At 41.4% G+C, this 15623-nt stretch overlaps 1 long non-coding RNA gene across 1 annotated transcript in view; it reads right to left on the bottom strand.

The window, feature by feature from the left end:
• Nucleotides 1–15288, bottom strand: part of LOC141050852 (uncharacterized) — a 40806-nt gene extending 25518 nt beyond the window's left edge. Inside the window, exon 1 of the long non-coding RNA XR_012220536.1 lies at nt 15153–15288. This is a non-coding gene — a long non-coding RNA (uncharacterized lncRNA). The remainder of the gene's footprint in view (nt 1–15152) is intronic.
• Between the last annotated feature and the right edge of the window lie 335 nt (nt 15289–15623).

The following is a 15623-nucleotide window of genomic DNA, read 5'->3' as shown; positions in this document are numbered from 1 at the left end:
ACATTATACCCTATGAGTGGATGCATTATACCCTATAAGGGGGCTGCATTGTACGTTGAGGAGGCTGCATTATATTCTATGAGAAGGCTACATTATATTCTATGAGGGGGTGCATTATACTCTATGGGGGATACATTATATTCTATGAATGGAGCTACATTATATTCTATGAGGGGGCTGCATTATATTATATGAGGGGGCTACATTATATTTTATGAGGGTGGCTACATTATATTCTTTGAGAGGAACTTCCCCAACCCCTGCTATATCATTAAGATGTGTACTACCTTAAATTATACCCTGATGTTAGCATGTTTTACCTCTTGTATTTATTTTTATGTAGCTACATAGTGGGCCCCAAGAATGATTTTCTCTGATGGACCCAAGGTGTTCCAGTCCTACACTGCCCCAGGGTGTGTGGAACATCACATCGGTGCAAGTGAGGAGACCATACCACGTGATCTTGCTGACGTAATAATAACGAGGTGTGGGTTCGTCACATGTGGTGACAGCGGAGGGATGTTGTGTGATCTCTCTGGTGTCATCTTTTACAAGTGGTGACAGCGGTCGGATTCTGCATGATCTTTCTCGTGTTATCCTTCACTGATCATTAGCCAAGCTCATGTTCTCAGACTTACTTTGGTTTAGGTTCGAGAAGAAGCCTCCTTCATTAGTCATATGACTAATTGCCCCAGAGTCTATACAACATGCATGCTTTGATGTACTTGCATTAACAGTAAACACAGCTTCAGTATTTCAAGTGTCATATAATTCAGTATTGGCACTATTAACCCTTTATGGTTGTTTTACTTTTCCTTCAAATTACTTTTATTTTTGGGCAGATCTTGGGTATATAAAGCGGATTCTGCTTAGGATATCTCACTGATGCTTACACTTTCTGTCTTTCACTTGTACTCATCTACAACCCCTGGCAAAAATTATGTAATCACTGACCTTGGAGGATGTTCATTCAGTTGCCTAATTTTGTAGTAAAAAAGCAGATCACAGACATGTCACAAAACTAAAGTAATTTCAAATGGCAACTTTCTGGCTTTAAGAAACACTAAAAGAAATCAAGAACAAAAAATGTGGTAGTCAGAAAAGGTTACTTTTTTAGACCAAGCAGAGGGGAAAAATTATGGAGTCACTCAATTCTGTGTGAAAAAATTATGGAATCAAGTAAAACAAACAAACAAAAAAACACTCCTACACATCACTAGTATTTTGTTGCACCACCTCTGGCTTTTATAACAGCTTGCAGTCTCTGAGGCATGGACTTAATGAGCATCAAACAGCACTCTTCTTAAATCTGGCTCCAACTTTCTCTGATTGCTGTTGCCAGATCAGCATTGCAGGTTGGAGCCTTGTCATAGACCATTTTCTTCAACTTCCACCAAAGATTTTCAATTGGATTGAGATCCGGACTATTTGCAGGCCATGACATTGACCTTATGTGTCTTTTTTCAAGGAATGTTTTCACAGTTTTTGCTCTATGGCAGGATGCATTATCATCTTGAAAAATGATTTCATCATCCCCAAACATCCTTTCAATTGATGGGGTAAGAAAAATGTCCAAAATATCAACATAAACTTATGCATTTATTGAAGATGTAATGACAGCCATCTCCCCAGTGCCTTTACCTGGCATGCAGCCCTATATCATCAATGACTGTGGAAATTTGCATGTTCTCTTCAGGCAGTCATCTTTATAAATCTCATTGGAACGGCACCAAACAAAAGTTCCAGCATCATCACCTTGCCCAATGCAGATTTGCGATTCATCACTGAATATGACTTTCATCCAGTCATCTACAGTCCACGATTGCTTTTCCTTAGCCCATTGTAACCTTGTTTTCTCTGTTTAGGTGTTAATGATGGCTTTCATTTAGCTTTTCTGTATGTAAATCCCATTTCCTTTAGGCAGTTTCTTGCAGTTCGGTCACAGATGTTGACTCCAGTTTCCTCCCATTCGTTCCTCATTTGTTTTGTTGTGCATTTCCTGTTTTGGAGACATATTGCTTTAAGTTTCCGGTCTTGATGCTTTGATGTCTTTGATGTCTTCCTTGGTCTACCAGTATGTTTGCCTTTAACAACTTTCCCATGTTGTTTGTATTTGGTCCAGATTTTAGACACTGCTGACTCTGAACAACCAACATCTTTGGCAACATTACGTGATGATTTACCCTCTTTTAAGAGTTTGATAATCCTCTCCTTTGTTTCAATTGACATCTTTCGTGTTGGAACCATGATTCATGTCAGTCCACTTGGTGCAACAGCTCTCCAAGGTGTGTTCACTCCTTTTTAGATGCAGACTAACAAGCAGATCTATATTGATGCAGGTGTTAGTTTTGTGAATGAAAATTTGCAGGGTGATTCCATTATTTTTTTCCCACAGAATTGAGTGACTCCATAATTTTTCCCCTCTGCTTGCTCTAAAAAAAAGTAACCATTAATGACTACCACATTTTTTTTATCTTGATTTCTTTTAGGCTATGTGCCCACGTAGCGTTTTAAAACGCACACTAAAAACTGGACTCCTTCCCAGAAATCACGCGGTTTTTTCCACGCGATTTCACCGCGATTTTACCGCGATTCTGTTCGCGATTTTGCCGCGATTTTCTCAAGCACTTTCCAAGCGATTTGAAGCATCGCTTGGAAAGTGATTGACAGGTTGGTCACACTCATCAAACATAGTGTTTGACAAGTGTGAGCAGCTTTTTACTATTGAGGCCGCCTATGCGGCCTCAATAGTAGAAGATAAAATGTTAAAAATGATAAAAAAAATAAAAAATCGGGGTATATTTACCTTCCGACGTCCCGCGCTGCCATCCCGGGCCTCAGCGTTCCCAGTAATGCCTTGCGAGACCTGTGATGACGTTGGTCTCGCATTACTATAGCGATCTCGCGAGACCACGTCATCACAGGACCTTGCCGCAAGGCATTACTGGGAACGCTTAGGCCGGGAATGCAGCGCGGGACGTCGGAAGGTAAATATACCCCGATTTTTTCTTCTTTTTTTTTACAGGGGTATGGTACCCAGGGCCTGGAGGACAGTCTCCTCTCCTCCACACCGTGGGTACCAACCGCACATGAGGCGCTTAACTTCCCGCATGGTGGGCATAGCCACATGCGGGAAGTAAGCGATTCTCATGCATTCCTATGTGTGCGGAATCGCGGCAATTCTTTGCGATTCCGCACAAAAGAATGAGCATGCTGCGATTTTTTCCGCGATGCGTTTCTGCTGCGGAAAAAAGCGCAGCATTAGCACAGCATGTGCGGAATGCCATAGGAATGCATGGGGGGCGTTCTGTACACGATTTTTAAGCGTTTTCGCTGCATTTTCGCACCGAAAATCGCTGCAAAAACGCTTAAAAATCGCATCGTGGGCACATAGCCTTAGTGTTTCTTAAAACCAGAAAGTTGAATTTGAAATGACTTTAGTTTTGTGCCATGTCTGTGATCTGTTTTTTTTGTACAAAATTAAACAACTGAATGAACATCCTCCAAGGCGGATGATTACATAATTTTTGCCAGGGGTTGTACAAGCTTTCCTCTGACACACTCCAATAATAATCATAATCTGGGCGCGAATATAGTATAGTTACAAGTGTGTCATAGTTTTCTGGCATACCGCTTAGTAGTAGTGCAGCAACATGAAAATCCTTAAGATCTTCCCCAATGCCCTGCAGGCGCTCCACAATTTCTAGATTGTTATATAATCCTGCATATCTTGGCCCTTATTTAGCTTAGACTGACACAACTTTCTCACTAAATAGAGCTTATTGTTGATATTTATTATTTCATGCACTTTCTGTGTTCCCACATTTCTTTTGCAGTTTCAAATTTACATACATGCACAATCTGATCACCATCCATACTGAGGGAGATAGTGCTTTTTGATCCTTCTTTACCCAGTCTTCTGGTAGTGGGTCAGGTCTAGACTCCTGTACCTTCTCTTATCATCAGCATCTTTACCTTGAATTTCCAGGATTGGTAGTTCTGGTTAGTCAGATTTGGCACACTAAAATTCACAGAGTTGTTGCTGGCAGCCATGTTTGTTTCCATTCTTAGTACACTGTTGTTCTCTCTCCTCCGGGCTGTTCTCTGGGTCTTTGTTTTTCTGGGTCCCTGGGTCTCTGGGTCCATAATCTACTGGCAGCTGATTAATCTCTGTACTGTCCAGCCATTCAACAGTAAATATATATTTATTCAGGAAGAAAGATAACACAGCTTACAACTGGTATTTCTTATAGCTTAGGCCTGTTTCACACTTCCGTTTTCTAGCGTAGTCAAAATCGGTCAAAGAGTTTAAAAAACGGATCCATTGCTGCAGGCAGTGTATGAAATTTAAAGGAACAGAACTTGGGAAGGAGACAGAGAGAGAGAGGGAGAGAGAGAATTTTTTTGTGCCAGAATGGGTTGTGGGGTTAAATTTAATGAATGGAAATTCTTCCGGGCATGCTCAGTTTAAAAAAACGGATTCCGTCATGTAACGTACGAGGACGGATCCGTCGCCCATAGACGTCCATTCTACCAGACAACGGACAGCAATGGATCCGTCACCGTCCGCCTTTTCGACGCAGGCAAAAAACGTTCCTATGGGCGTTTTTTCAGCCAGATGGAAAGCAATTTTATGATGGATCCGCCGCAGGACGGATGCAACGGAAGGCCATCTGTCACAATCTGCCGCCAATAAAAGTCTATGGGGAAAAAACGGATCCGCCAGGCAAATCAGATCCGGCGGATTTTGACTGACGCCAAAAAGCGGAATTGTGAAACAAGCCTTAGGGTCTTAGCATCTTGTCTATTAGCTTGCAAAGTGAAAGTAAAATGTTCTCCAGCTACACACACAGTGAGCAGGAACTTCCTGGTTCTTTTTATTAACAGTGCTTTACTGGCAATATAACAAATACTATTGCTGGAGACATAAACTCATGCACTATTAAGCAGTATTAAATAGTAGTTGTTGCAATATGTACAATAAAAAGCACTATTCCAACATCATTGCATAAATTGCAATCAATACCCATTACTGTGTAGTAATATAGTTTTTACATAAAACAATCCTGTCTACATTCCACAAGAGACCATTTTAGAACAATTTCATAACAATGCATATAACTAAAGAGGAAAGACAAAGTTGTCAGCCTGTAAAAAGAACATTTCATGTTGAGAAGCCACGCTGGACAAAGAATCCAACACCGAGTGTCACTGATTTTCCAGGTCAAAAATAAAGATGAGATTTAGAAGGAAAAGAAAACGGATATTGGATAGCACTTATCAAGTCTTCATTAACAATCTGTCAAAACACTGAATCACCAGGAGCTGTGACCTTACACACTGCTGCCTAACAAAGAGATGTATTATTACCACATGAAGGATGCGCAGAAAGGGAACTGACGAATGCACTTCAAGCACCCACACTGCTGTTCTGTAATTCTTATATAAAGAAGATCAGGTATGAAAACTCGAAGGTCTGCGGGCCAAATCTGCTACAAATGAAGTTCTATTTTTGATTCAAGGCGCTAGGTAAAAGAAAAGTTAGGATTTTGGTAAGACTCAGAACATAAAGTAAGGAACCTCTAGTTAAATTGATACAACTTTCTTTCCGCATAACTTTTAGCAGAGAAACTTTCAAGGTGTTTGGTAAGAAGTTTGTATAGCTGTAGAGAAATTGATATAAAAAGACATGGAATCTTGTCAGGGTTTTTTGGCCCAAAAACACTTTAAAAATGTCATTATTTTTGCATACATTTCTTTCTGGCATTTTTTTTCTTGAAAATGTGCTATTTTTTTTACTTAATGAGTTTTAATTACTTGCAATTGTTGCTTTTGTTGTTTAAAAAATGTTTTCTTTATACAGATGTGTTGGGAACATGATTTTGTGGCTCATATAAGTGACAGAATTGCCACAGGCTTGTTAGTACAGCCTTCCATTCAACAGTACTCAAAATGGCAGTTGATAGAAGAGCATGTGGTCAGACTAGTCCACCAGCCTCCTTTAATTAAAAATCATAAATACACCTATGTAAAAATCCAAATAGATTGCTGTAATGTATAATAATTAGATCTGTCTCTTTAAGCAAGCCAGACTTATGGGACTTGGGGGGTGGAGACAAGAGGGATGAGAAGGGAAGTTTCACTTTCACTTCTGTGTAGCATGGGAATGCAAGTGTTATGCTGTGTGCTGGAGGACGAAGAATAAAACATATCTAAAGTTTAATACCTTGAATTCTTCATAACGTGTGGATATTACAACTGGCGACGAGGATGGGATATAATCACCTACTGCTGTGAGTACAGACTATATTTTACCGCTTCACACGCCAGCACCACTGAGAGACTCTATCATGGCTGACTACTTGCACACATTCCCACAGTTTGATATGACTGATGTCATTAATCTCTCCCATAACTGGAGAAAATGGCTAAACAGATTTGAGAATTTCCTAGAAGCCATGGACATAAAGGAGGAGAAAAGAAAGAGAGCTTTGCTCCTGCATTGTGCAGGCACAGGAGTCTATGACATATACAGTACGTTACCTGCAGCAGAAACAGACACATACAGCAACTGCACTAAAGCTCTCACTGGCTACTTCAACCCCAAACAGAACATCAGATATGAAAGATATAAATTCAGGATTGCCAAGCAGCTTCCAGAAGAGTCCATAGACACTTATGTCACACGGCTGAAAGAGTTAGCACATGGATGTGCCTTTACAGATGTAGATGATGAAATCCTAACTCAAATAATTGTCACCTGCTCGTCTAATAACCTAAGGCGTAAGGCTCTGCAGCAGGATATCTCTCTAAATGATTTGCTCAAAATGGCCCGTGCTATAGAAATAGCAGATCATCAGGCTACCGTAATGGAGAATGGGGATAAATTACATGTGCATAATCTCAAACAGAAAAATTTACCAGACAAACAAGCCCAGAAACAGAAGAAATGTTATAGATGTGGACAGGATTTCCCTCACCACCAGAACAAATGTCCAGCTATGGGACAAACCTGCAGTAAATGTGGAAAAGGGAATCATTTTGCAGCTGTTTGCAAATCAGCGCACTACAAGCCTCCGCTGCCTATGACAAAATCTGCAGAGGTAAAAGTGATAAATCAGGACACAGAAGAAATGTCTGCGACTGAGAACTATGTGTTCACTACCTCTGTCACTGGTTCAGTACAGTCTCCCTGTGTTACACTCTCAATCTGCAACACTGACATTACCTTTACAATAGATACAGGAGCTTCAGTGGATATCATAGATGGCACTACATATGAACAATTAAAAACAAGGCCAGTCTTACAACAAGTGCAGACTAAAATCTTTCCTTATGGATCTAAAACACCTCTAGCTATAATGGGACAATTTGATGCTGAAGTTAGATATAAAGAAAACAGGCAGAAAACCACTTTCCACACATTACAAGGATCGGGAGGCTGTCTTCTCAGCTATCACACTGCCTTGGAGCTAGGGCTCATCCAGGTTATTCATACCATAACTGACCCTGCGGATATGGATGTACAAACTATGGTGAACAGCTTTCCCTCCCTATTTAGTGGTTTGGGAAAACTAAAGGACTCTCAAGTACACCTTCATGTGGATGACAATGTTCGTCCAGTAGCCCAGCCTCACAGGCGTATTCCATTTCACCTGAGACAGAAGGTAGAAAAAGAACTCCAATTGCTCATGGATGAGGACGTTATTGAAACTGTTACTGGTCCCACTCCGTGGGTCTCTCCACTTGTGGTAGTTCCAAAACCAAAGACTCCTGATCAAGTGAGACTGTGTGTTGACATGCGCCTGCCCAACACCGCTATACAGAGGGAAAGACATATCTCACCTACGATTGATGACATTATTCATTTATTAAATGGAGCCACCGTCTTCTCAAAGCTCGACCTCAATAAGAACTGAGTCCAGAGTCCCGATACTTGACCACATTTTCCACCCATGTGGGCCTCAGAAGATACAAAAGATTGACTTTTGGAGTCTGCTCAGCAGCAGAAATTTTTCAGGATGCAATAAGGAGTGTCATTCAACACATCCCAAATGCCTTTAATTACAGTGATGACATATTGGTTTTTGGTAAAACTCAAGCTGAGCATAATCGTGCTCTATATGCTATCTTCGAATGTCTGCTTTCTGCTGGACTCACTTTAAACAAAGAGAAGTGCGAGTTTGACAAGGGTTCATTAGAATTCTATGGTCACATCTTCTCGGCAAAAGGAGTACAACCAGACCCCAAGAAAGTGGAAGCTATCAGAACAGCCTCAATTCCACAGGATGCCAGTGAAGTGCGTTCTTTCCTTGGAATGGCAAGTTACTGTGCTAGATATATTCCGAATTTTTCAACAATCAGCAATCCACTACAGGAACTTACAAAACAAAGTTGTATTTTTCAATGGTCTCAAGACTGTCAGGCCTCTTTTGAAACAATTAAAAATGAACTCTGCTCGACAACCACTATGGCTTATTTTGATCCAGCTCTTCGAACTGAACTGATTGTGGACGCCAGTCCCGTGGGACTGGGTGCTATTCTAGCGCAGTACAAGGATAACAATCAAAATCCTCACATCATTTCTTATGCAAGTAAGAGCTTAACAAACACTGAAAGAAAATATTCTCAACCTGAAAAAGAAAGCTTGGCAGTTGTCTGGGGATGTGAACACTTTCACTTATTTCTCTATGGAGCTCCCTTCACCATTGTCACAGATCATCAAGCACTTCTTACAATTTTTGGAAATCCCAGAGCTAAAATGCCTGTACGAATTGAACGATGGGGCCTACGTCTACAGGACTACAACTATAAAATTGTTCACAAACCTGGAAAATACAGCAATCCGGCTGATTATCTTTCAAGACATCCTACTAATGATGATATACCTGTGCATTCCTCCATTGAAGAATACCTACGTTTTGTTACAGATCATGCCGTGCCAAAAGCACTTTCTCTTGATCAATTTATAAATGAAACAACAAAAGACAAGACACTCTGTGCCCTAATACAAATCATCCAAAATCGAAGGTGGCATGAAATTCAAAAGGAAAAATTTCCTGATTTTGAGATTGATCTGAAAGAGTTAAAACTATTCTCAAACGTACGTGAGGAATTATCAGTCACTGAAGAACACCTCATTCTTCGAGGTACCAAACTAGTTGTACCTAAGACTTTGCATAACTTAGTCATACAGATAGCACATGAAGGTAATTTAGGAATTGTTGGCACAAAGAAGTTACTCCGAGAAAAAGTGTGGTTCCCAAATATGGATCACTTGGTGGAAGAAAAGATTAGACGCTGTTCTACTTCTCAATTAATCACTCCATCATCAAACTTAGAGCCATTACAAATGTCTCCGTTACCCACTGCTGTCTGGGAGGAAGTGGCAGTCGATATATATGGACCATTGCCAAATGGCCAATACATTCTCGTAACAATTGATGAATATTCTCGATACCCTGTCATTTCATTTATCTCTTCAACAACTGCTAATAATGTCATACCAGAGCTGGACGACATTTTCTCGGCATATGGTATTCCAAGAGTGGTCAAAACAGACAATGGACCTCCATTCAATGGACATGTGTTTACACAATTTTCTGAATACTTGGGATTCAACCACAGGAAAATCACACCTTCTGGCCGCAAGCCAATGGAATTGTGGAACGTTTTATGCGTACTCTGGGGAAACGTATCAAGGCAGCGAGTCTGGAGCACATCCCACTGAAACAGTCATTATACAAATTCATGCGTAATTACCGCAATACGCCACACTCCACTACTAATGCTGCTCCAGCTCATTTAATGTTCAGCAGAACCCTGCATATACGTCTCCCTGATGTGACCAGCCATCCCCGACCGAGTGACTCCTCAGTGAGATCCACAGATTTCTCCAACAAACAAGCCATGAAACGTTATGCAGACAGAAGGCGAAGGACACAGTCAAGTGCCATCGAAAGAGGGGATGTCGTGGTGGTACGTCAAAGACCAACCAACAAGACCTCACCTGTATATGGTCCTGCAAAATATTATGTTACTAAAAGGAAAGGTAGCATGATCACAGCTGAACGAGATGGACACTCCATAACGCGAAATTCTTCATATTTTAAAGTCATACCGCAGAATGATGACAATGAACTCTCTTTGGTGGAAGATTTTGTATCCGATGGTGGAGAGGACCAACAAGAGGTAGCTGGTCCATCAATAATGAACCCTCTCAATGAGCCCAGACGTTATCCTACACGAGAGAGAAGAGTTCCATCGAGGCTTATTGAAGAAGTGTAACTACAGTTTTGTTTGTTTTGTTTTTTTTTTTGTTTGTTTCTCTGGTTTTTGAATTGAACAAATAAGACAAAACGGACATATGATTTCTTTGGACGTTTTCATGTTGTTGCATTTATCAGTAATATGGGTTATTTATAGTAAAAAAAAAAAAAAAAAAAAAGGGGATGATGTAATGTATAATAATTAGATCTGTCTCTTTAAGCAAGCCAGACTTATGGGACTTGGGGGGTGGAGACAAGAGGGATGAGAAGGGAAGTTTCACTTTCACTTCTGTGTAGCATGGGAATGCAACTGTTATGCTGTGTGCTGGAGGACGAAGAATAAAACATATCTAAAGTTTAATACCTTGAATTCTTCATAACGTGTGGATATTACAATTGCTTAGTTTTTCACAAACTTTGAAAACAACAGTAACAGAATTACCAAATTTAACCTTTTTAATCAACCTAAAGGTGCCCTTACACCTTAGATCGTGTACTGGGAGGATAGGAGTAGTAGTCTGCACTGCTGATGTAATTCAAGAAATCCAAAAGACGTTATACAAGATTGACCATGTGGTTTATTTTCAACGCGTTTTGAAGTTATGCCAACTTCTTCATCAGGAAAACCACCTAAGATTACCTCAGCAGCTCAGACTACTCTTTTACTCTTATCCTCCCACTACTTTCTCTATATATGTTCGCACTAATCCTCCCCTGCAGCGTGCACTTTCTCCTCTTATATCGCTGCTGCTCCGTGCGCTTTCCTCCGACTCCCCCCGCCCTCCTGGAACAGCAGGAAGGTGCTTCTCCCTAGTGCTTCCCTCAGGCCATAGGGAAACATCCGTCTCTCTCAGAGCGGTGAGTGGCACGCTCTGCTTCCCCTGTCCCCAGCACAGAGTACCGGCGCTGCGACGGGCAGCATAGAGAGGGCCCTCATCGCCTGCAGAGCCAAGCGTGTCCATGTCCAGCAGCAATGCAGAGACAGGGACTGCTTCAGAGAGTGCAGAGCCAGGTGTGCCCAGCAGCCAGGGAGAGAATTGCTCCATCCGGGGAGCACCAGCATTGTGCAGGCCAGTGTCTGCCATCCCCTGCCACCAGCAGCGGGGACCAGAGAGGGAGAGGAATGTGTAGGCTGTGTCGGTGACTACCAGAAAGCAAGGTGCAGAACGTTCCGTGTCCGTAAGTACAACACACGTGCCCCATAAGAGTGACCAGAGACAGGACAGACTTGTACCCTGACCATGCCAGTAAACAGAATTAACCCAAAAAAGTCCACCAATGCTGCAATGGCACTTCCTTAACAATGTACATAAACCAAGAAGACAGTGTTTAGACTGACTCCTAATGAAGAGAACCATAAATGGATAACACATAATTTTATTTAGCCTATTAAAATACATAAAATGCTACCTGTATTTATTACAAACAAACATACCCCAGGGGAATGGCACAATACAGGAACACAAAAACCTCAAAAGATGTTCATAAAGTTCCCTTGAGCACACCATATATAAAGTGGAATAATAAACAGGTCAATTTACATATGGAGCGAGGGCCCAAAAAGTCTTATTATTACTTGCCAACGGCATTAAATTACTAAAGTGCCCTTTTTCCTATAATTGACCATATGTAATAAAGTTATACCGCAATAAATATATTGCAAATCGTATAAGTGCCAATGATTTAAGAGAGGTGTACTTACTAAAGGGAAAAGAGGTGATTGCAGCCCGCAGTGCTGACCCCGCGCCCCAACGCGCGTTTCGCCCGCTTGCTTCTTCCGGGGGCGTATATTTATTGCGGTATAACTTTAGTACATATGGTCAATTATAGGAAAAAGGGCACTTTAGTAATTTAATGCCGTTGGCAAGTAATAATAAGACTTTTTGGGCCCTCGCTCCATATGTAAATTGACCTGTTTATTATTCCACTTTATATATGGTGTGCTCAAGGGAACTTTATGAACATCTTTTGAGGTTTTTGTGTTCCTGTATTGTGCCATTCCCCTGGGGTATGTTTGTTTGTAATAAATACAGGTAGCATTTTATGTATTTTAATAGGCTAAATAAAATTATTTGTTATCCATTTATGGTTCTCTTCATTAGGAGTCAGTCTAAACACTGTCTTCTTGGTTTATGTACATGCCAGTAAACATTTGCCAAGCCACGGTGGGCTCATACAGAATTATGACTCGTATTACCGTCAGCTACTTTGGGCTCGCTTGACAGAGACTGTAAGGAGAATTGTGCAGGAGTCATGTTGGGCTTAGACAGTACCGGGGCCCATACCCTTGTAGGCCACTGCAGTATATGGACTAGGGACAGTGGGAGGTACCGGAGACCGACCACTGCCGCCAGAAGACGGACCATCGTGCTACAGTGTTTTCCTGGAAAGGACACCGCACTAGTCATTGTCGGCGCTATTGAGTCCGCAGCAGGAGCTGCAGTTTAAGGACTACCTGACACAAGTGCTAACGAACTGCCTTTGTCCGAAATGTTCTCAACTTCACCATATCCTTTGACTTTTATTCTGTTTATTCCACTGTTTAACCCTTTACCTTCCTGCATGGAGTATTTCCCTGTTAATAAACTTGTTAACCCTTGCTCTGCCTCTGTCCATCACTGCATCCCGCATTCCTGCTAGAACCTTACAGTTTCATTAATCTGTATTTTGCACCTATGCTGCTCCTGCCTTTATCAAAGGGGTCTGCTGTATCCTGAGGTCCTTTGCTATTATGACCTGGTGTTGGTAAGGCTGCATTTTTAGCCTGTGATTTTTTTTTATTTTTATGTTCTTTTTTGGTGAATTGCCTTTTAATTTAGTGTAGGGACCTGCAAAACAATGAGGACCCTTGACGTGGTTTGCAAATTTGTGTATTTTGCCAAAACTACTGACTAATACCTCATGTATTTTATACATTTTTTTCATATTTTTATTGCACATTTTTCCATTTTTATTGGAGATGCCTTCATTTGAGATGCAAGTAGCTCAAAATGGGTTAACTAACATGAGATGCAAGTGTAAGAGGAGGTGATGGTTTCCCTGAGGAGCCCCTGCATGATGTGTCATTAGTGCGGAAAGGCTGTCACCTACTGGCTAGATGGGACCATGCAGAACCAATTGGCACTGGAAGAGTTGCAGGAGGAATGAGTTAAAGGGTGGCACCTGGTCAGGTGCCTTGAATGATGAAGTTCCCGGATATAAGGGTAAGATGCCACATTTGCCCCAAGAGTTTTCCATTTTATAGTACAATTTAATAATGCTGTCAAAGTAGTGATTGTTATATCCCTTAAAAGCAATGGTGGATACAGTGTTATGCTAATATGCCCTACAATTATTTGTTCCTTTTGGCCACATTATCAATCCTTTTGGAAGTCTATTTGTCTGTATTTTTTCTTTTCCTACATTAAAGTTTGCAAATGACCTTTATTAAATATTTGCAGTAAGAATTACCCATCCCAATGTATAATTAAATTTTAACTGGCATCCTCAGAAGTTCAGTTCCCCCTGGGCATTGTCCTTTGCTGTGAAAATTAAACTGAAAGACACCTTAATTGATTTAATCTCTATGATTGTCAAACCCAACTTGTGTCACATTAGGAGGAGACCTGACATTTGTCAGATGCCACTATAAAGACAAATGTGGCCAATCGGATCAGGAATCTGAAGGTGACCTTGGTATACATTTGAGTTTTGTAAAGTCTATTAAACAAAGTGGCAGATGAGGACCATGCAGTCTTTCATGGATATGTATTATGAGACTGATAGCATTAAATGAGCAGTAAATCACATTTAGGCATCTATTATTTATTTAAAAGAATTCACAATGTTAGGCCTCATTCAGATGTACCGTTTTTGCGTATGAGTGCTATCCGTGGTTTTCACGGATAGCACTCGTACATGTGATAGTCTATGGGGTCATTCACATGTCTGATTTTTATGGACTGAGCAGTCTGTGGAAAATCGCTGAGACATGTCAGATTTTGATCACAAATAAAAGTAATATCAAACAAATTTTACCACTAACAGAAAGTATAAAAAGTCATGAAAAAAAAAAACAATCTCAGAATCATCAGGATCCATTGAAGCGTTCCAGAGTTATTACCACATAAAGTGACAGTAGTCAGAATTGGTCATAAAATTTGGCCTGGTCATTAAGGCAGGGGCGTAACTACCATGGTCGCAGCAGTCGCCACTGTGACGAGGCCCGGGGGGAGTCAGGGGCCCGGCAGGGCAGACCATGATATCTCCCAACCGCAGAGGCGTATCTAGGCTTTCTGGCACCCGGGGCAAGAATTCGGTTCGGCGCCCCCCCCGTCCCAAGTACATGTGCGACTTGCACACTTAGCTATGTACCCACGAGCTGCTCTCCCTAATCCTCTCAATGTTCATTAAATACTGAGAGAAGCAGGAAGAGAAGCTCGTTGTCACAAGACCATAACTATGAAAATCTCATATGAGTGAAGTGTCCGTGTGATGACTACTGGAACCTGCAGAGCTGAATCCTGACATTGCAGCTTCTGAATTCTCACAACGAATGCACTGCACACTTTTAGGATTCTCCCTTGCTGATGTACCGTCATGTCAGCACAAGTATGTGATTTATATACTTCTGGCCACATTCCGACTAGATGTGCCCGGCCTCGCTCCGTTCATTTTCATTGAGTGAGGCCACACATGTCTAGTCAGCATGTGACCGCATGTATGTAAATTACCGGCACGAGAGAATCCTGACAGCGTTCAGTGAGCACTGTGAGAATTCAGACGTCTGCAGTCACATAGAATGTCTGCAGACTCAGCACAAACCTGGATAACCCCTTTAATGTTCCTAACAAATAAAAACATGAGAATTAGTCAGTATCACAAATAACATTTACATCCAGGTACCTTATAGATGACGTCGTCCCTGCAGTCAGTCACCTTTTCTTCTAGACCCCATGATGAGTTTTCTCATCCACATCTCGTCTCTGCAGACTTCCATCTTCTCCGGTCTTCTGCAGCAAATCTCCACACGATCCCCTTAAAGATAGAAGTGTCATTATAATGCTCCTAAATAAAAATATCTGCAATATACTGTCACCTCACACTATTCCCCTCTAGCATCCCACCTGTTCACCATACTGTCTCCTCATATATTTACCCCCTCACTCTCTATACTGTCTGCTCACACATACCCCCGACTCCCCATACTGTGTCTGCACACATACATTAACCCATTCGCTCCCCATACTGTCTGCAACAATCCCCCATACTGTTTCCTCATACATACTCTTTATTTTGTGTCCTCAAATCTCCCCACACATTAAATCCCCCATCCCCATTCCAAATCCCCCCACACATTAAATAACCCCCCATCCC

This window comes from Dendrobates tinctorius, unplaced genomic scaffold (genome assembly GCF_039654945.1).
Source record: "Dendrobates tinctorius isolate UK_male_01 unplaced genomic scaffold, ASM3965494v1 ptg000154l, whole genome shotgun sequence".
In the NCBI taxonomy this organism is placed as follows: Eukaryota; Metazoa; Chordata; class Amphibia; order Anura; family Dendrobatidae; genus Dendrobates; species Dendrobates tinctorius.
This window is presented reverse-complemented; position numbering and strand designations above follow the sequence as displayed.